Genomic DNA, 21856 nt, shown 5'->3' with positions numbered 1-21856 from the left:
CAGAGCCTGTGCCAGCCTATCAACCTGCTTTTCCCTAGGGACCGTCTTGCCGGGGCGCTGGAAAGCCCAAGACGGCAGCGCTGTAGTGCCACGGCAGACTTGGGAGGATTTCCTCCAGGGTTAGAAAGGTGATACCCGAGCGTAAATTTGCTGAAGGATCTCAGCACCCAAACCCACAGGAGCACGAAGAAGAGCAGCTTCCCTCTGGTAACAGAATAAATGCTTCTGTTTCACAGTAGGCAGCTTTGGAGGCATTCCAAACACTTTGCTATTCGGAGCCTTAAGAAGGTTAAACCAAATGAAAGCAATGGTGTGACAACTGTTCGAAATGAAAATTAAGAGGCTACGTTAAAAACCGAGAAGTGTCTGGAAGGCAGGGCTGGACAACCCATCCTCTCTACAAAAGCAACCCACAGGCAGAACACCTCTGTGGGTTACATGGCTCCAACGTGCGCTGTTTATCCGGCGCCAGCAGCCTTCAGAGCAGAGGGAGCCTGTCTACAACTACATGGTCACGTCTCCTTCCCCTCCTGCTCTTCTCCCAAGGAAGAGCCTGCGGAATTAAGTTTCCAGTCATAAATCCACAGGTGGCAGCACAATGGCCGACCAGAAAGGACTAGCGGGAGCGTGTGGCCTCTTTCACCCCACGTTCCAAATAGCTTAAGGCAAACACATTCAGAGGCACAAATATTGCTTTGGAAAAAAAAAAAAAGCGAAAAAAAAAGCAATGAATATTCCGGTTTCTGGCTCCCCTGTTGTACAGTGTGATATACTAGCAATAACCTCCGGGCAAAAGCTGGCCCCCGGCACTGTGCCATACCTTTGGTGGGAGGTGAGATTTCACCCTTGGTTTCAAACCTGCTAAATCACTACTTACTCTGTTGTCTTATAATATATTTTGCAGGTTATGCTCCTGGTGTCGTATGGCATTGGACTTCAAAATCCCTCCCTTTTTGTATAAAGTCTGCACGTAGGATGATGGCAAGGGGTGACATATCCCGTGTTTTCTTAACCTCTTGTTGCACCAGAGTCATTTGCATGTAAATTCGATGAAGGAGCAGTTCACCACAAGTAAAAACACTGGGAATAGCAGCAAAGATTTCTTTGGGTAATGAAACCATACGGGTTCTCCCATTTTCTACTTATCGTCATGCTTACCTCCAAAGCACATTGTGCAGGGTAGAGTTTTGAGATGTGCCTGACCTTCGCTGCCCCAGGAAGCTGCGCTTTCAGAGCTGCCATCCAGGCACAGTCGGAGGATTTGCCACTCACGCTGCAAGTAAGAGACATTGCTGTTAAACGTACTTGTATGCTTTTATGTATTTATCTTCAAAGAACTACATTTTGCTCATTTTTTCCTATTGCTGACTATTTAAAAAAACATTATACATTTGAACTGATCCAACCTACAAAGAATCAGGCCAAGCTCTCTAATATTACTCTGAATAATCGTGGATGGTAGTTTGTTAATCTTTTGATTACTTGCAAAACTGAATAATTCGGACTAACAAGGAGTTGCTAAGATTGATGCACTAACCAAAACATGCTCAGACATATATTAAAACTCATCTACCTTTCTTTTGAAGTAGTCCAGCTGGGATCATACATAACTATGGGCTGCAAACTCAAGCTCATTTTGGGGTGGTTTCTCGCATTCCTGAAAATGCATGCACAGGATTTTCAGAAGTGTTAAAGTGAGCAATGAGCATCATACTACAGCTTTTGGGAAGACTTGCAAGTTATAAATCATAGCTAGGACCACTAATTCTAGGGCAATAATTTAAATCGTATTGTTTGCACATTATAAAATCTTTTGTTTGCTTTATTCCATTTAGGGATCGGTTTAGGCTTAATTCACTGTCAAGAATGTGAGCACACCTCTGAGAAGGGTTTCTGGACATTTGCTGGTGGTGTTTCTGCTGCAGTGACAAAAAGGGAGTCCAAAGCTGCTTCAGCGTAAATGGACAAAATAACTACCTTAGTAACTAAGATACTCAGAAAGAGACATTGAGGACTGCATTTTCTAAACAAGTTTCCTCTAAGTCTTGCTGAAAATGATGGGGACTTTACCCAGGCCTTTGGCAGGGCAGAGTCAAAGACAAATCTTGGAAATATTTTGCTCTATATTGTAACTGGCTTGCTTGCACTTGGCTTGCTTGCAAATTACTTGCAGACAGTAGCCTTTTCTCTTTTCTTTTTTTTGGGCTGCGAGTCATCTGGGAATCAGCACAATGAATAATACAGGAACCATTAGTTGTTTCTGGAAACATAAGTTTCCAGAAATGTTAGGCGTTTCCAGATCTCAGTAGTAATTCCTAGATTGTTCATTGTGTTAATTCCAGATGATTTACAAAAAAAGAATTTGCTATTGTCAGTCAAATTACAGGCAGCGTAATTCTTTCTAAGAGTTCTCTTTGACCACCAGCTATTTGGTATTGATACGTGATGACTAGCCTCGGGACAAAGTTGTTGCATGAGAAAAATCATCACGGCAAAGAATACTTCTGGCTCAAATTTTCAGCAGAAGTTCACTTCTGCTGAGGTATACAAAAGTGCTAGCATTTATAAATGGCTTTGGTCATCAAACATTTTCAAGCAATTAGCTGTATGATTTGATTAGGAACAGCTGAGCGATTAAAACATTTTTTTTTTAACTAATGCAAATAAAACACTTCATTGCCTCACGTATACAACCGTAATGATAAAAAAGTAAATAAAATCTAATTTGGAGACTAAACTATCTGCACTGAGGCCCTTTTATTCTGTTGCTTTCCTATTAAAAATTCCATTTTCTTCTCTTCATCAAATATATATAAAGCTGGGACTCCTAACTAACTGGATATAGAGTCACACCATGTGTGATTAACACACAGTAATGCAATAGCAATCTCCTTGAGACATCATGTCTTTACCAAGTTACTTCATTGGTTTCCAAATATCTTTTTTTTTTTTTTTTTTAGCCCAGATGTTACAGCAGTAAATATATGGGAAGTGGAATGCATTAGCAAATAAAAACGTGTCTAATCTTCTCTGGAACGGCACAAAATATTCTCTTTCATCATATTGCCCGTGTCTATTAGAAGCAGGAGGGTTTGTAGGTGAGGTAAGACTGTATGAAGAAAACCGTATCTCACTTGTTGAGGCTAACGCATAACAGTTAATAAACAGAATATACTACTGTGTTGAATGTGAATACTCCTTCTGACATGAGCAAAGAGGACTTTAAGACCTTAAAGTAATGCCTCTAGAAGCATCAACATTTTAGCAGTCCTCAGTGGTTTCCCCAAATTCACACTTCTGGGCACCACTATTGGTGTCAGCAGCAGTAGGATCCGTGAGAAAGCACAGGCATACCCTTCCAGTCCTACCTCCCCTCCTCTCTTGGACCACATGTTGACAGAAGGGTCCATTGCCAAGTCCGAGACTCTGGATCTTGAGGGTGACTCTTTGGAGAGAGGTGGTCCGTGCCAGGATTCGCGGAGGATTTGAAATCAGGCAGCCTTAACCATCAGATCTTTTGAGAGCAGCCAGCACGCATTTCTGTGATGCTGTAACAGACCCAAACCAAGAGTTCCTCAGTACTCATCACCTGTAAATCAGCCATGGCCGTCAAAACCAGCAAAAGATGGCTGGACCTCTTAAAAAAAGAGGGCAGCACAGAAAAGCTCAACAGGCAACACAAGGGAGGGACTGTGCCTTGCCCAGCCAGGCAAATGTGTCTCTCTGCTTAGGAAGCAACATTTTGGGCAGCATGTCATTTTGAGAGGAGCGTGTAGGGCATGGTGAGAGCAACGGTAATAGGCTTTCTGAAGGGAGAAAGGGGAATTCTGAGTTTGTTGGGGTTTTTTTTGGTTTGTTTTTTTTTTTTGCAAATTAATGAGCAGTGTCTATCCAAAATACTAGAAACGTTTAAGGTTAAATCCTGGTCATGTTGACACCAAAGAGAAAGCTTGAAGTGACATTGGAAGGGCCAGTGCTGCACCTGTGCAGACTGCCATGTGAGAAAACCCTTTCAGTTACCTCTCGGGAACTCCCGAACTCACACGGTCAGGACTCAGGACACATTCCCAGCCCCAAGGGGCTCTTCCAAAGCTGTCCTCCCTACCTTCCATTTGTTGGTTATCTATTTCATGTGCCTGCTTAAAACCACGTTGATCCCCCATATACTGTGAGGTGTCGGAGCACGCTGTGACACAATAATTCCTACAGATTCATAAGCAGAAAAAAAATGGACCTGCTTTTCCATCTGTGCTTTTGGACAAATTAAGGCTGAAGGCCACATTCCTGTCCGTACTGACCTGTGTTCACGTACACAGTCCTACTAAACTTGGCAGGGCTAGTTATATACAGAAAGCGAAGTGTATGCTGCGTCCTTAACAAGCCAAGGGTCTGAGGAAGCAGATGTTTTCTGTACAGCCATCCCCACCAATGGGTCACCCAGCAAGTTTCAAACACCATGGGTGATCTCCTGAGAGGAGGTCTGGAAAATGGGTTGACCATATGTTCCTTCCAGGCATCTCAGCCCTTTCTCCCTTTCCCACTAATTGCTTTATACTTCTGAAGCCGTACTGGTCAATTTAAGGGTAACCCACAAAATAATCACAGAAATTTTGTTTTACCACCGTGTCTTTTCTATTTAAACCACATGTAATACTGGAAGCTGACCATATCAGAACAAAATTTAAACAAGCATAAGCCAGAAAAAAGTGAAAATAGCATTTTCTCACAATGACTATGAGGATGATAAAGACAAGTATGGACAGAGATGCTTGCAAATTAGCAAAGATCAAAGAGAATATATGTCAGGAAAGTGTACTTTTTTGTTGATTTAATAGTGAGTATTAACTAAATGTTTTCTTTCAGGAAAAAATCCATGTAAAAGATCAACAGTTCAAATTGTTGAACAACTTCTGAGGCTGACAGCTATTTAATATAATCAAAACATTGCCTTTCAGTAATGTAATCTACTAACAAACCAATATCTAGGGTTGCTGCTACTTGCACCACTCAGACATGAAAAAGAAAGTGTCAAATCTTTCCTGAAAGCTTTGCTGGATCCCAAGGCCCACTTGGATGCTCCCATGCTGGTGTAGGTCAGAAATAGCAAGGCTTTGTCCAGCTGCTTGCTTGATTTGTTCTCGTCGTACTTGGGCCAAGTATAAAAAGCTCAAAGACCCGTACAAAGATGCAGAGTCAAAAGTAGGTGTAAGTAGGAGTAGTGGTACCTCTTTTCTCTCCCTCCCCACTTCTCATCGTTGCTGCTGTCTCAGATCCCTGCAGCACTTGCCCTCAGCTGTGTAACACCGCAGCCTCTGTTCGGCACAGAGAGGTGCGGGAGAGGGACAGCCTTGGCAGCCTTGCAGGGCATTTGAGCACTCGCTCGGGGTTTAAATCCAGTTTTAAAACAGTTTCTGTGATCAGACTGAGTGTGATTCCTGCAATATATTATAAGTCTGGAATCATCTTTCATTTTGCCATCAATACCTAACCTGATCTGGTATGCAGCTTGCACAGTGTGCATTTAGCACAGAAATTTGGTTTGCTGTTAGTATGTACGAGGCTGGTTACCTCCTTGAGAAAATGCCATGACATCCAGGGAAGCACTGCAAGTAGCAATTCCTAGATTTGGGGCTTTAAGACTATCTTATAAGTAGTCACCGACACGTTCTGTCTTTTTTTGGCTTATCCCTTTGTAGAACACAGATAACGGTACATATGTTTTACCTCACTGGACATTGCAAGGATTAGTTAGTGGGGTTTTTTATGTGTACATTTTGACTTTTGTGGACCGTATTTGGCCATGGGATCATGGCAGCGTAATTCCTCGTAACCGCAGGGGAACTGTGACTTCTGCACTAAGGGTGCGTGGGGATGTGTGCTGTGTATTGCAGCACATGCAGAGACCCAGCTGCTCCGTGCAGCACGCCACTTAGGGGCATAGCAGTAGCTGTACAACTGAAATATTGTCTTACCCTTTCCATTAAGTTTAAATCAGAAAAGAAAAAAAAAAAGGACTTAACTTCCCGCCATGACATCACTATGGAATATTTAAACCATACACATCTCCTCATTTTAAAGTCAACTTTGCCTTGCTGTTTGAATGGAATCCCTTTTATTTGGCTAAAATATCTGAGGACAAGCAAATGTTCAGACAGCGCTTGCTACTAATCCGTTCCTTGCACTAATTCTTAGCCACGCACACAGCTAGAAACACTCTGTAGCAGAATCTCTTCTCTGTGTGTGTATATATATATATATAGTGCCAATTCAGAGGCTGACAACTTAAGCGCTTTGTAGCTCAGTAGGTAGCTGCCCCAGGCCTCCATTTCACCAAAATTTTGTATTTTAACCACAGCCTTTTTTCCCCACCAGCAGACTCTCGTGCCTCTGTGCCAGCCTGGCAGCCCTGCTGCTGCTACCTACGTGCCACGGGGCTGGCAGCGCTGCCAGGGTGCTCCCACGCCAGTCTGGAGCCATCACTCCCACTGAGCGACGGCTGGGCTGGTGCAGGAGGAAGCCTTCAGCAGCCCCGTTTGCATTTGCAGCTCAAGCAGCTGTTCCTTGTCTCCTCCAGGAGAAGGGCAGTGGGCCAGATCTGCCTGTGGTCACGGCAGCTGGTTGGACCATGCTGACCTAAGCCTCAAATGCCTTCAGAGACCAGCCAAATCCTTAGCAGCCACATCCTGCTCTTAAACACGACAAGGAACATGGAGAATGGTTACAAACCATTCTGTTACTCTGTGGGAGATGTGTTTCAGCAGGGTGGAAGCTCAGAGGGCCTTTAAAGGTACACAGCACTGACATGCGCAATTTTGACCCTACTGATGCAAATTATAACACTTAGTTCACTGCTTTGCTGAAGAAATTGAGGCCCATATGAATAATCTTAGCCAGTCAGTTCCAGAGCTACTCAGAGAAGAGTCTGTTTCAGAAAAAATGCAAACAAAACTAAATCTCAGTGGTAGCATGAATACTGTCACAGAAACACTCCATGAAAGGAGTGGCAAGATCTGTGAAATTTGAATTATAATAATAAATTATAACATGAAATTCACGTTTGTCCCATAGCTACAACAGAAGCGTAGCTGGGTATCAGGGCAGTGCCTGTACATATGCCCACCGCATTTCAGCCATCAGCTCCTGGGGTGGTCCAGGATCTCCCCAGATCTCCATCCATTGTCTGGGCAGACCTGGGACAGGGAGACACCCCACAGCACAGCACAGGACTCCACTTGTTGCTGTGGGACCTCTCAAGGGGAAGTCTAGGAAGGCCCAGAAGTCCCCCTGAGGCAGAAGCCAGCTGATAGGCACCAGTTGCATGTTCAGCATGCAGAGTATCAGCCCAGCTGGAGAACCTGGCAGTCCCAGCACCCACCCACACCCTCTGCCTGCAGAAGTGACCAAACCATGCACAGGGAATTACAAATGTTCAGTAGAAACTGCTCTGACAGATGCTCGCACAGGATGGTCTTTGTACATAGCTACTATAGTCAGGAGATACCTAGTTCACAGTTGAAGATAATCAATAGAAACAGCTCATGTCTTTGCCAGAGCGGTCCCATGGGACCACAGCCCAGCTGGATATAAGTGTGAAGCAACCTGGAGAGTCTCACCTGATCCAGCTGAAGATGCTGTTGCAAGGACCCTTGCAGTGGATCCTTGCAGTGCTCCCACCACCGTCCAGACAGCAGCCGGCCATCCTGTTCGAGAGATGTGTTTCCCCACACCAGTGCCACCTGTGCAAGAGATCCCAATGAGTTAGGGTTTTTTTCATTCCCAACAAACGCTCTTTCCACAAGTGTCTGTGCAACGGGCAGAAAATAGGGGTGCTGAAAGTTTGTGGTTTCAGAACTGAGCATTAGGCATCAAAATGCAGCCCAGAAAGCCCATTCCTTCATGCCTGTTCCATGGCAGATGGGGTTGCGGGCTGCGATCCTTCTCAGCACTGTGTCAGCACTCACAAAGATAAGGTTTACTGCTAAAGGCCATGGGAAAATAAGCCGAACAGTTCTTTTTTACCCTTTCCCCTTTGCATTTATCCAAGAAAAAAACACAGTGGCTTCCAATCAAGAGTGGGATGAGAATCACTATTTTTACCATCTTCTACTTCCTCTGAATCACTAGGTCCTTTTCTCCCTGCACTATGTTTAGCACATGATGCACAGATACTGCCCTTCCACTTGCTTATCTTCCTTAAATGATTATTTTGTAATTCTGCTTAATAACAATATCTGTTCCAGGACTGTTAGCATATGACTCTAGAAGAAGAAAGGACCTCGGTCTGATGAATCCCATCATTATTTAGGTGCAAATGCGTGCTGCACTCCACATCAACCACGTGACTATTCTAAGATACGAGCAAACAAAGATCAAGCTGTACTATTCTTGCTGTATTTTTCTTGGACACTTGCTCTTCCTAGATAGCAGTGGGAAGCCGTCTTGTAATTGCTTATATATTCTGTAAATATGGCGAATTTCTCTGTGATCCTGAGTGCTGCCTGAAATTCAACATATAATTGAATTTTGAAATGGTGGATGTAGTGGCATGAATCCAGTGATTTCTGAGAACTGGAAGGGCATCAGGGAAGCAACCCATCAGTTTAAAGAAAAAAAAAAAATACCGCCATCAAGAGTTCAGCTAGACATGCCCTTCTACCTCATTGCTTGCTGAAGGTAGAAATCCTAGTCCTCAGGAGAGTTATCAGAATGATAACCTTGCAGACTGAAAGCCATTTGCTGATAAATCAGAGATTTGGGCTGGGGAAATCCTTGGGATTACCGCCCTCTTTGCCAGCAGTCAAAACGGACTGGGTTGCCTTATACAGGCACAGCTTCTGGACTTGTGTTATCTTGGGTGTACCGATAGCAGCTGTTTGTGGCCAGCTCTCAGCTCGAGATAAATGCCCAGGTATTTACACAGCTTCACTCATGACACTGCAGGTTGCAGTGAGTCCTAGACCGCAAAGGCTACGCTGCTAGCAAATAGTCACGGAGCTGGCTGGCTCACAGCTCGCTCCTGCAGCTGCACCAGCTACCACGGCTATGTTTATGTTAATACGACTAGAAGTGCCGTTTCAAACTTCAAGCAAAGTTCTGTCCCAATATGGGACAAAAAAGTATAAAGCTAGCCTGCAATCGGTGAAAGCATCCTCCCTGGAAATATCCTGTGGGGATGATAACATGGGCAAGGTTAAGCATTTTGTCTTCCATGTGTTCTTTTTTTTTTAAACAGCAGCCACCATGGAAGAAAAAAAAAATCTGAACAGTTTGTATCACAGAGGCACTGAGGGAGCAGGGGGACTTTAGCCTACACGGAGATTTCCTTTATCGCCAGCTGTTATCAGTGAACCAGGAGCAATGATGAGGTGATAAAAACCCGAGGCAACCTTTATGGAGAGCACACACAGAGGAACCAGGCAGAGTAAAGCAACCAGCCTGGTAAATTTAAACCATTTATAGAACGTTTCCAAGGAACCCAGAGGAAAATTAAATCCCCACATAACTCAGAGCCAGAATCACGCTACTGAAAACCTGAAACTCCCCCAAAACCCCTTTTCAGTCAAAACCCCAGTGCTTTTGGCTTTCAAGCTCTTGGAAACAAAATACCTGAGAGGAACAACGCAATTGTTAACAACAGCTCTAGCAGGTAACAACTGAAAAAGACATCTCTCTGCTTCAAACTAGCCGAGACCACTTCTAAAAACAGGCGCATGTGCTTTTTCCAGTACACCACAGAGGAGGTTGAACAGGATTATTTCTCTGGTACTTTCCTCTTGTATGTAGGAAAAATGAGAAGGGAATCATTAAGCGTTACAAATACGATAGTTTAAGAAGTTAGTGTAATCCTGTGCATTGGAATAAGGTGACACATTCACAGTGGATTTGCTGGATTTGGAAAGAGTGGTGTCTGGGAAACCCGTAAATATAACTCACTAGGATTTCTTTATATTAATAGCTAGCCATTTCTGCTTTACCTACGCTGCTTGACTTTTTGTATGGGCATAACCACAGCCTTACTCTCATGCAGCCCAAAAAAGAGCATGAATTCCAGACCAGTTTAAGCCCTCTGTACATTTAAATGCTGGGAATGTGAAATGTGAGAAAACAGACTGATGAACCACTGGGCTATTGGTTGCAATCCTTACTATCTTCTGATGCCCTTTCTTATTTACTTTTCACCAACAAGCTCTGCTTATGAATAATACCCTGCAGCACTAAGTTCTGGACCAACAACAAAAAATGACAATCTCTACCTAGAAAAACATGTAAATTACATTATAAGCTCTAAAAGAGTTTTTTTTTAAAATAGACTTCAGACATCTTTAGTATTTTTTCTCAAGCCAAAAAAATGAAGACTTCTTTATTTCTCTAATGAATAAGAAACTTTCTGCTTCTTGTTTTTTTTTTTTCTAGTGCATTTGGGTATTTTTTGTTTTTTAGGAAACTACTACTTTCTTTATCTCGTTTAACAGTTTAGTCTAAAATATTATATTTCCTCAAATGATTCCTTCTTACATTTCTTTCCTCTCACCAATGTTTTGAATTATCGTACTGTGGCTTCAAGCTCATCTGACGAGGAAATAGAGCTGTAGAGCTCTGGTTGCACAATATAATTCACTATAGGCTCACAAGCTTACTGTAACGGTAGTGCTTTCCTGTAGCAGCCCAGTCTCCTTCTTCCTTTCTTGCAGTTACTGTCATACCTATATTAGTCCAACTCTAGGTAGCTGCTCACATTTTCACAGTTCCAGTGCTCCTGGGTTTGAAACAGGGATAAAATGAAAGAATAAAGGCTTGACTATTTGCCATACTCTTCATATCAGGGGAAAAAAAAGCTATAGGCAACATAATCCTGTATTTAAAGCATCAGCTAGGAAGGACAGAGCTTCAGTAAACATCCAGCACAAAAAAAAAAAAAAAAAAAAGAAAAAAGGAATGAAAAATATCAGGTTGAGATCATATCATTCTTCTCATAGCAATGAGAAACGCTCATGTTCGCTTTTCCCAGCATGTGTCTCTGACTCAGTTGTGGCAGCTTCGACTAGTCAGGGATTGCAAAGCATTTTTGCTTTAAAGGTCAGCTGTTTCAGGGGCTTGAACTCAGTTTGCCCTGAAATTTGGTATGCATTGTTCAGTTTGCTGGGGGTAGGGTGAGTCTGCCCAATATCAGACATTTGGCTAAAAGAGTCTTCAAAGATATATATCCCCAAACTCTTAGTTTTTTTCCTAAGCTTGACAAATTATAGCAATTTTGGTGCGTGCAGGCTCAGTGATCTTGTTCAGGCCCCCAAAGAGCATCCCCAGCCCCTGCAGAGCTCTCGCTCTCTGGGCAGGGCAGGGCAGCAACGCTGCAACTGATACTCACAAAAGGGCTTCGGAGCTGCGAGTCTCAGAGCAAAAAACTAGCTTTATATAGCATAGCTGGGGAGACGGGAGTCAGAAAACTTTCTACTCTACCAGTTCACGCCTCAATACCTGTCATCTTTAGACAGCACGGCATAAAATTGGCTGCAGGCAAACACCTTTACACAGAAACTTCTTGTCTCGGAGCCATTTTTACGCTTTGACGTGTGCAGACATACAATAAAATATGTCTCTTCATCAACAAGATAACCCTGCTATTGCTACTTTCTACTCCTTGCCTTATTTTGCAGGAAACGTTCGGTCTGTTTGCATCTGTGTATGGAAAGAGAACAAGCATTTCAAGGGAAAGAGAAAAAAGAACAGCAAACTGGGAAAATGCTTTCTCTGTCAGCACTGCAATATTAATAGCGCTTGCCGTTTCGCTCAGCAATAAATAACAAGCCATTCCTTCCCTAAAAAAAAGCAGCAAGAACACACCCTTAGCCAAAACCATCCCAAGCAGAAAGGCCAAGTTTCCATAAGTGCAAGACTACATTAATTATACGTCTAAACAGTCCACGGCGTTTGCAGAAAGCAACCCATCTCTTTCAGAGCTGTTACTTTTAAAAAGTATTTTCAGTGCTGAGCAGAGTTGATCAGCAAAACAACCGCTGTTCCCAAGCAGGTTTCTTTTCGGTGGGGCTGGGAATGCTGGAACATGGGGAGCAGGGAAGGGGAAGGTCCCACTCGCCTGGCCACGGGGCAACCGAGGCACCCGGCTCAAGTTCAGTTTCCTCTCGAATAAAACAATTCTGCCTCGAACCTCTGTTTGCACTAATTCATGGAAAGAAGCTCAGTTCTTGCTAATTCATAGCTGCGAAATATTACTATCCAAGCCTCCCATGTCTTAACTTTCTTTTTAAATCCATATATAGTTACAGAATGCCTATCCAGCAAACTTGCTGATCTAGCCTAGCTCTTTCCTCTGGAAAATCTGACATGTGAAGCAGCTCTGTAAAAAGTTAAGGAGGCAGTATCAAATGTACTTGCAAAAATATTTTTTTTATATATTTGTGTTTACCATCTGTTGCTAATGGAATAGAAATTCAGGAGCCTGTAAATGATCTCTTTCTTTATGGATCTGGCCCATCCTTCAGCGAGTCGGTTACCTGAGGGTTTAACTCCAAGAAAGTGCTCTAAGTTAAGCACAAACTTGGTATTATTTTTCCTTGTGGATTTTTTTTTTTTGCACACTGCACAAACATGTATCAAATTTCTTTTGCAAAATAAGAAGAAAATCCTTTTCAGTTACCAAATTTTCTACAAAAGTATATTAAAAATCACCATGTGAGAGTAATACACGCTTGTGGAATCACATCTGAGGTGTGATGAAGTTCATAACCCTTTTTCTGTTTTTCCTCAGACAGAGCACGAGATTTGCTCGTTTGCCTCAGCCAGAAGGTACTGATTCCCTTTTCGGCTTGGAGCAATTAACCAGTGTAAGCAGCTTCTTCTAAGTGAATTAAGTTTAATCACGGGGTCTAAACTAAATTGCATTCGTTGCATTTCTAACATGCCATGGCTAAACTTTTTGCTCGATGAAAAATCAGACAGAAAGAAAACATTCTAGTGAAGATGGCAATGGCTTTTCACGTAGATGAGTGATTTTGTGGCAGCCCTTCAGGTTGTGAAAGTACTGCCGGTGTCACGCTGGCCTTAGGCAGATCTGATCCAGAACAGTTTCCACAGCACCAAAAGGCCCAACAGCAGCTGGCTGGATTTTATCAAATTATTATTCTAATTGTTATATACTATTAATAACTGAAGTTGCAGTGGTATTTTCATCGTTGCATTCACTGCTGCAGTGAACTAATAGTAGAGGAGAAATAAAGCAGAGGTGGTGTGATGAAATCAAGATATGCCAGTCCTGAGCAAAGCATGCAACCTAGTTCCTGACCTTTATGTGTGTGCTTAGCTTGAGTGTAGATCTGCCTAAATACCTATTGCTTAGGAAGACACTTACAGTCCTGCAAGTTACCAGAAGACAAGTTAAAAAGAGTTGGAAAATCATGGCATTATGTTTTCTACCCATACTGCTTTCCCTGCTGGGTTCACTGAGCATCACATGCATAAAGGGAGCGCTGCTGAGCTGCCTCCTCCTCCTCTGAAAGAAGAACGTGATTAATCACCTCCAGTGTCTTGAGACTGACTGCCTTGGCCCAGAGCCCCAGAGAAAGGGGATGCTGCGCTCCTTCGCGGTGTGGCACGAGGCTGTGCCCAGTGCTGCTCCTGGGAGCCCGCATCAGCAGCACTGGGATGAGGGACAGCAGCTCTGTAACGCCCAGGGGGCAAAGATGGCCTGGGGGTCAACCTCTGTTAGCACCCCGAGCAGTCACAGACATATATCACTGCGGCATATGCCACAGCAACAGGCCTGTACACAGCTGCCGGATTGTATCAAAACAGAAAAAAGAAGAAAAAAAAAAAAGGTGCTAATAGATGCAATTTTTCTTTTTTTTTTGTTGTTGTTGATGTTTTTAAATTAGTTCTAGATTAGATTGCAGTGAAATACTTCCCCAGATTACAGCCGTGTACATAATTTTTTCCCCCTACTTGCAAATAGATGGTTGTCTTATTTCCTTATTTCAAGAATGAAAATCTTACATTTCCAGAGCTCTGTGTGCCTGTGCACTGTTACCAATATGTACTGGTTTTGGTGCTGAAAGACTATTCTTTTTCCCAGACTACCAAAATGCACTGTATAGGACAATCAGTTGTTTATCTTCCTTGATACTTACATTAACTCATAATTTTCTGAGTGTCTGTCTCCTTCATTCGACCTCACAGGGGTTTCCAGGTGGAAAAGTCTGAGAGCCTCTTCTGCTTGTTCAGGGCAAGTAGTGGAGACCGCACGAGTTAGGAATCCCTCACTTTTCCCTAACTTGACGTTTTCCTGGCTCTGCCATTGGTTTGCTCTATAGCCATGTGCATGCCACTCAATTTTGTGTACTATTTATATTTTGGAATCTCATGGGCACCTTATAGGGCGAGTCTTTGTAGGAACACAGCTTATCTCATTCTCTTGGAACTCACACCCTAATGTAAATATTCAGATTATAAGTAGCAAGGTCTGAGGAAACCATATGGGATGAAATACATCTTGATCAGATACTACAGCGGTCTCACCTTATGGGGTCCAGATTTTGGAACAGAGACCATGTCTAGTGCACTCATAGCTCATGGACGTAGCTGATTCTTCTGGATATAACTGGAATTCAAATAAAGAATGATAGTTAAAATAACATTGTGCTATACTAGCCATAGGGTAATTCAGATGGGAATTCAAACACAAAAGTGAACACAGGAACAGAATCAGACAAAAACAGCTAATGAAAGAGTGGGCCTGAAACGCTTTGTTGGAGTGTCTCAGTTTCAGCACGTTTTCACTGAAACCAAGACAGCCACAGTTTGTGGCTCCCTGGAAAAGCAGTTCCCCGGTGCTATGGCGATTAATTCCCAGTTGAGATGCAGACATTACAAAAACCATTACTCATTAGCAACAAAATAGTATAAGAATGACTACTCCAGTGAGCAGCTGGGAGAGCTGCTTTGCTAAAAAAAGATTCAGATTTGTTTTGATTTAACTCAAGCTAAACTTGAGGAAAACATAATTTCCTGCAGGCTTGAAACCTGGCTTCTCAGGGAGCTCCGGAAGGGAATTTTGGATCCCTGAGGATGGCCCTTGGCTGCTGGAGGGGTCGAAGCGTGTAATCCTTTCCATAACTTGACTGCACGCCTTCTTTTGCAGGATACAGCTATCAAAGACTGACACATCAAAATGCCTTATGAACAATTTTACAGGAGATCAGATTTTATTAAATAATCACTCATAGTAAGAAACCATCTAGGTCTATTAAAAGACCACCCTTCAAGACAACCTGGTTTTTGGTCAGTTCCCGGAGTTGCTGGTTAAAGCACATCCAGATGCTGGCTCTGCTCCCGCTGCCCAGACCTCTGCCTGGTACCGGAGGACTGAGCACCAATTAAATTTCCATTTCAAAGGCCAAAATGGCATTTAAGTCTTGCCTAATGCTTATGCTCATCTTCTTCATAGGGCAAATTTTATCCTAAGAATCCAATACTCATACAAAACAATTGTTTATTGAATACTGGATCATACCCACACATAACGGCAAAAGCCTTTGGATTAGAAACAATATCATTAGTTAACACAATGTTAGGATTCGAGCTGAACTAAACCCACGTGCATCTCAGATGCATCGCTTTCCCGTTTCCAGTATTTCTACCCTGAGGAACACTAGGCCTTGTTTAGGGCTCTTGAGATAAAATACCTGGAAAACTCTGCTTATGAAATTCTGACGGCTCCAATTTCTGACTGGGCCATTTTGTTTGTTAGCTTTCTTCGTACAGTGCAGGTGGAAAAAAAAAATGTTTAGAAAACACCCATTATCTTACAAATGAGTGAAAATTAAACTCAGTGTCACCTTAAACTGATGAATACAGCAGCCATTTACTCAACTATCATGTCTTTTTACATCTCTACGATAAGACTGCTACACTATATTTCATTCTTTGATTACAGCTGTTCCAACAGCAATCCAGAACATTAAAAAATGAGTTAGAGAAACTATAATACGAAGGTCTTGAGTCTTACAAATACATCTTTCGGTGTCAGTAATGACTTTTCCACAATCCCAAATGTGTTACAGTAATGGTTGCCAGTTGCCATCAAAGCAATGGACATGATCAGAAAACATCAGCTTGTATGTACATCTTTGAACCTACATGACACAGTTCATGCAATTTTTTATCTAACACTAACTTGCCAGAAAACAAAATCACAACCAAGAGTTAAATAGTGAATTGGAATGAAAAGGATTGGTAAGGAGAGCTCATCCTTTAGAAACAGATGCAATATGTGGCTCACATATTACTGCATTCTTTTAAGATAGACATAACGTTTCCAATTTGAGCTAAGTCTTTATGTAGTATTGACCCATTTAGTTAGACTGACATATGTCTTTAATACTCTGAAGTACATTAATGATTTTCTGATAAAAACTAAAGCACTTCTTTTTTTTTCTTGATTTATTCATTGCCTATAAAGATAAAAGATATATGACTGACATGCTTCATCCACTAAAAAAGGCGGCCCACTCCCTCTCTTTCCTAAGACAATGCAGATCAGTTTTTGCAAAGTTCATTGCTGTGACTCCTTCATTTCAGCAGAAGGTAGCCTGACCTTATTAAACGTGTGAAGAAAGACACGTCAAAACTCTCCCCTTTTACTGTGCATTTTGGTTCACAATGAAAAGGGGAAGGAGAAGAACACAGTCTTCATTGTCAGGCAAGCAGCTGAAATTCTCATGAATTCATTCTCCTTAAATTTTAAGCTAAGTTAGAAGCTTCAATTGACCTGAAAAATGAAATTCAAACCTAACTGAAATTATTGAAAGATTGTAATTTTTCATGATCCCTGACAAACCTCTTGCATGCACTAAGCAGAGTTGGAAAACTGGAAAAGTTTTGAGATTCATGATGAAAAGATTAAGTATTGCAGGATCTAAACAAACTTAGAAGGATGGCAGATTTCAACTACAAATACCATTTTTGTTGATGACAGATGTTGGTCTTGGTTTGTTTATATCTCCAGCATAGTCACCTTGTCTCAACTAACTCAAAAAAATCCCCTTTGTATTTTTAGGATTTAAATATTTTTTATTTTGAGGAAATGCTTATTTATGATTTCAGGGTTAAAATCTTACATTGGAGCCATCAATTATATAACTCAAGGTAAGTCTCTCCTTCCAGAAATACTTAAGTATCGCTAAGGGGCAGTAGCAGGTCCACAAGTGCTTATATTATAATAAAATAAGAATATCCAACTTGAACAAGGTAAGCTATTGAGTTCTTCAAGAACTATAATAATTTAATATTTTCATTAGTGACTTTGGCACAAAGACCCAGAGAATATCAACAAAATATGATGGTGCCCAAAAACTGGGAGGCATAATCGCTATGAGAAGGATAAAGAAGAATTTATAACTTGCACATTGAAATAGAAACAGGATGAAATTTGGCAAAAACGTATTCTGGAACTGAGAGCAAGAACTTCTGCCTTGAGCTTGGAACTCAGCAAAAAAATGGCGGAATAGGAGAAAAAGCTTTGGATATTAGTTGATCACAGGATAACTAAACCACTTGAATGCAGCTGTGGAAGAATCCGAGTGGAGCCTAGTGTATTTCAACCAAGATATTTTGGACAGAAGAAGTGAGTTAACAGAAATTTCCTGTTAAAGCAAGATTATTTCATTTTTTTTTTTAAAAAAGAAAGCGTAAGAACAGAAAAATTTGTCTTATGACAGAGACTGGAAGACACTAGCTGCATTAAGCCTACTAAAATAAAGCCTGAGAAGCAATATAGCTGCTTTCCATAAATACACTATGAGCTAAACATTAGAAACATATGAAAACCATTTAAGCTAAATGACTATATATACACACATACGTATAGCAAATAGCCATAAACTGGATGGAAATGAGCCATCAAAGAAGAAAAGTTCTTGAACACCCTCCCAGTAAAACACCACAGGCCAAGGATTGAAACAATTCAGAAATAAAGATTGAGCAACTCGTGAAAAGAATTATATGCCATGGTTATCCCTCATAACATGGAGCTGATTTTCACGAGCCAGAGGGATGATGGAGAGTGTGGTCCAGGTTCTTGCTGAGCTCATCCAGCTCATTTTGATGAGCAGAGGAAAAACCCAGGAACCGACCAGCACATTGCAATGACTCTGCGTGGCTCATGGTGGGCACTCATCAGAGGAGCAGTTGCCACCAGGTCACGTGGAGAAACCAGCACGGCACAGGGAATGAACGGCAATGGTTAATCCTGCTGAGTACCCTAATACTGCTGGGAGAGAATAGTACTACACTGACTGGCACCTGCAGGGAGGAACAGGAGGGGCCTGAAGGGCAGGGGAGCTGCGGCTAGCCAGAAAACCCATGGGAAAATGATGTCCGACACTTGTGCGTTTCTTATTTTCCAACTGCTTGACTTGAAAACCTAGACTTCATCTTGAAAATACATACACTTGAAAAATCAGATCTAAGTTTTCTCACACTGGACACTTCAATATATTCTGTAAGTTGGGTTCTCATACTTCAATTGAATTAAAATCAAACTGTAAACACTCAGCGTCTTCTATGAAAAACCCTCTCAGAAATGTTTAATTTCCAGTTGAACAAACGTTTCATTTAAGGATGCATTAACAATCCAAACACTAAAGCTTCACAACTTTTAAAGAATTTCCCAGTAAAACAGCCTCTGTATCCTTAAGTGTATTTTGTCCTAAGCTGACTTTGCAGGAAACCATACTGAGCCTTAGCATACATTATCACAGTCGAAGTATCTATACCAAAAATGTATGTCTAATTTAACTGATAGCAGTAACGGCCTGTTATCCTCACTTGCATGGTCAGTATAGTGAGATAAGTCACTTCTTTTCAGGAAAGTCCTGGTTTTCTTTTTTTTTTTTTTTTTTGTAATAGAAAAAATACGGGAGGAATCTGCTTCTCTGCTGCCTTCTGAAAGACCGTGCCATCCCTTGTATATACATACCTCCTTCCCTCTTCTGCTTTTTTTCCTCCTATGTTCATTTGCCACCCAAAACAGGCATTAGCGTAGCTCTCTTCCAGACATTTAGTCAAAATTTGGTACATCCATCATGACTGCTAGTAAAACATCTCAATTAAAAATGTAGCTTTAGTCTAGACATGTAAACAATTTCATTTCTGTATTTGTGGAGGCCACATTAACTGGAAACTAATCAAAAGGAGCTTGGTAAACACCCTCCCCACCATACTTTAAGATGAAAGAAATAATTTTTCAGGTCGCATGTTGGTTTTTGAAAGCTGAATGCGTACCTGAGAGAGGTTTTGTGTTTGCAGTGCAACAGGAGCGGAGCCCAGAGCTGAGCACAGTCTGCATCAACTTGATCCAAGCCACGTCCAGTGCCTCAGATTCGGTGCGCGCTGCGACAGCTGCCAGCGCCGGGAGGATGTTGTTGAAAGGCATAAGGAGCGTGATTACAAAGGTATTACAGCATAGGATATCTAAAGCACAAAATCATTTAGGGACTAAAATATTTACAAGAATTGGTATCAATACTCTCTCCTCGTCTGAACTGTTCAGGGGCTCAGCTGGGGAGGGCATGTGAGGCACGGCCGACACATGCTGCCTGGAAAGGGAGGATGCAGCTGGGAAGCCTCGAGAAGAGGGGATGTGACAGTGGCTAGTATCAGCAAGAGCTGAGACCATGAAGGAAGGTTTGAGCATAACCCATGAAGTCTTCAGTGTGCCCACTGTGCTGAGCGTGCTGGAGTGTGAATTTGTGTGCTGAGGGCAGGGAGAGGTGGCTCGACCCAGAAGGAAGGAAACAGATGGTACCTGCAAAAGTTGTTGTGATCTTCCTAAATAGCTGCCTTGTAATACAGCTAATGCTGGCACAGCTCCCATCTACAGTACTTTCATGCTGGCGGCTGACCAAGCCACTTCAGCCTTGTTGTCCATAGATGGTTCTTTGATGATGTCCAAACGCAAGTCAGTTTTTGGCTGTCCAGGTAAGTCTTTTCCTGGGCAGACACAGAGCACAGACAGACCTGGGGGAGTTTTGAGCAGATTTGGGAGCGTTCACTCTGTTCTCCCTGTACTCTCTGTGTTGCTTGAACAGCTCTTTCCCTTGGCAATGTCTTTAGACCCCTTGAAATCTCCGGTTGGGACTGAGCATAGAGGTCCAAAAGGGCAATCATGACCTGACTGTCTGAAGCGGGCGTGGGCACGGCCTAACCTCGCAAACTCTATCCACAACTATCAAAAGGGGCACAGCTGAGGAAGTTTAACTCCAAAGTTCCAAGAAACATATAGATAATATATTAGGGATTTACATGTAACATATACTATATAAAACCCATCTTGCCATCAGATCTCCAATTTTTCCTGCCTTCCACAAATGACTGTAGCTCCGTATACAGTTCCCTATCTTTCCCACGAGTGACCGAACACCCCTGTGTTACTCCTTTCCCACCTTGACTTTGTGGCCCCAGCAGAAAAGCCTATATCCTTGGCTAAAAGTATTAAATAAATCAAAATATTTTGATTTGGCCTTGTGTGCCAGTAATTATGAATTTGGATTATTGTTTGATTAAATTTATTTGCAGCTATGAAAATATAGGACTGTAACAATTTATACTTGATTGCAAGCTACTTTCTGTAATAAAATGTAGATGGTTTTTGTCTGTCTGGGTGGCTTAATTCATTGGTTGCTTAAAAAGCTGTAACTATAACTAAAATTATATATAAGCTTTACCAATAGAGCCAATTGGCTAAAATCCTTTGATTGTTCCTGTTTGAACATCTAGTTAACATAACGGGTTACAAAATTCTGTATGTGTACTCGAGCAGATGTGGTTTAAGGCAATTTCTAGATTGCATGATTTTAGATGAAGTAAATTAATCTATGATGTCTAGACTTTCTTTCCCACATGACTCCAGTATAGAAGGCTTTGACCAGCACTGTCCCAACCTGTGTAAGTTATACATCTGTAGAGTATTTCCACTGTACACAGGCCAAGTTCCTGTGTAGACTGATCTCTGCCAAAGAACTTTTCCAGTTGTTCTTGTTTGATCAGTCGGGCTATGATTCTAACACTGATTCCCTTATTACTACGAAACAACAGGAACCGCGTGCAAATTTGCTAGACACTGTTTTGTTCACTGAAAGTATAACAAAAATTGTCTGATATTTCTTCTTATTGTTCCTGTTTCTGTAAAGGAAATGGTTTTGTTTGTTTTTTAAATTTGCAATTGAAAGTAATTTAATTGTCAAGCTACTTCTTGGTGCTAGAACAAAAAGCATGTATCATTTCTCAGTAGTTCTTTACTTCCTTTAGATTTTTTGCAAAGAGATTCCTGGCTGTTGAGATAATACAATTACACCTAAATATATGAAACATAAGACGAATCTTTGGTTCAGGTATTTCTGCACAGACAGTCTTAAATGTACTGCCAAACATAACCAGGCTTAAAAGGTACTCACAGAAACTATTTTAAAATAAAATATTGATGAGAATGCAAGTCTAATCTTTAATGTCATCTCACCTGTAGATTTTGCCCTCATTTGGAGAAAAAAAAAGGTAAAACTATGAAAACAGTTTTATTCAGCATTAAACTGATTTGCTTTGCGGAAAGGAACAGAGGTACTATCCTGGATTTGCTTTAGCCTGCAACTGTGTGTGCTTTGATTTCACCTTGCTTGCTTCAGTCTCCTGGGCCCACTTAAACAGCGCGGGGACAATACTTCATGACCAAAATACAAAAAGGATTTTATCAACAATATGGCTGAAAAAGACATCAAATTACTTTATGCCTAGGGCTTGGTCTTAACATATTTCTTATAGTTCAGATGGACATAGTGCATTTAATTGGCTG

The 21856-nt window shown here is 41.7% G+C and overlaps 2 long non-coding RNA genes across 2 annotated transcripts; one reads left to right on the top strand and one right to left on the bottom strand.

Moving 5' to 3' along the window:
- Nucleotides 1-1158: 1158 nt before the first annotated feature.
- On the bottom strand, nt 1159-10799 carry LOC129207196 (uncharacterized). Its single transcript, XR_008577393.1, has 4 exons — nt 10638-10799; nt 7614-7736; nt 3369-3548; nt 1159-1273 (listed from the first exon to the last, which is right to left on the bottom strand). It is a non-coding gene; the product is annotated as an uncharacterized LOC129207196 (long non-coding RNA).
- LOC129207197 (uncharacterized) lies at nt 1184-20429 on the top strand. The gene is made up of 3 exons (XR_008577394.1): nt 1184-1279; nt 19318-19463; nt 19562-20429. It is a non-coding gene; the product is annotated as an uncharacterized LOC129207197 (long non-coding RNA).
- Nucleotides 20430-21856: the final 1427 nt, after the last annotated feature.

Source organism: Grus americana, chromosome 5 (assembly GCF_028858705.1).
Source record: "Grus americana isolate bGruAme1 chromosome 5, bGruAme1.mat, whole genome shotgun sequence".
In the NCBI taxonomy this organism is placed as follows: Eukaryota; Metazoa; Chordata; class Aves; order Gruiformes; family Gruidae; genus Grus; species Grus americana.
This window is presented reverse-complemented; position numbering and strand designations above follow the sequence as displayed.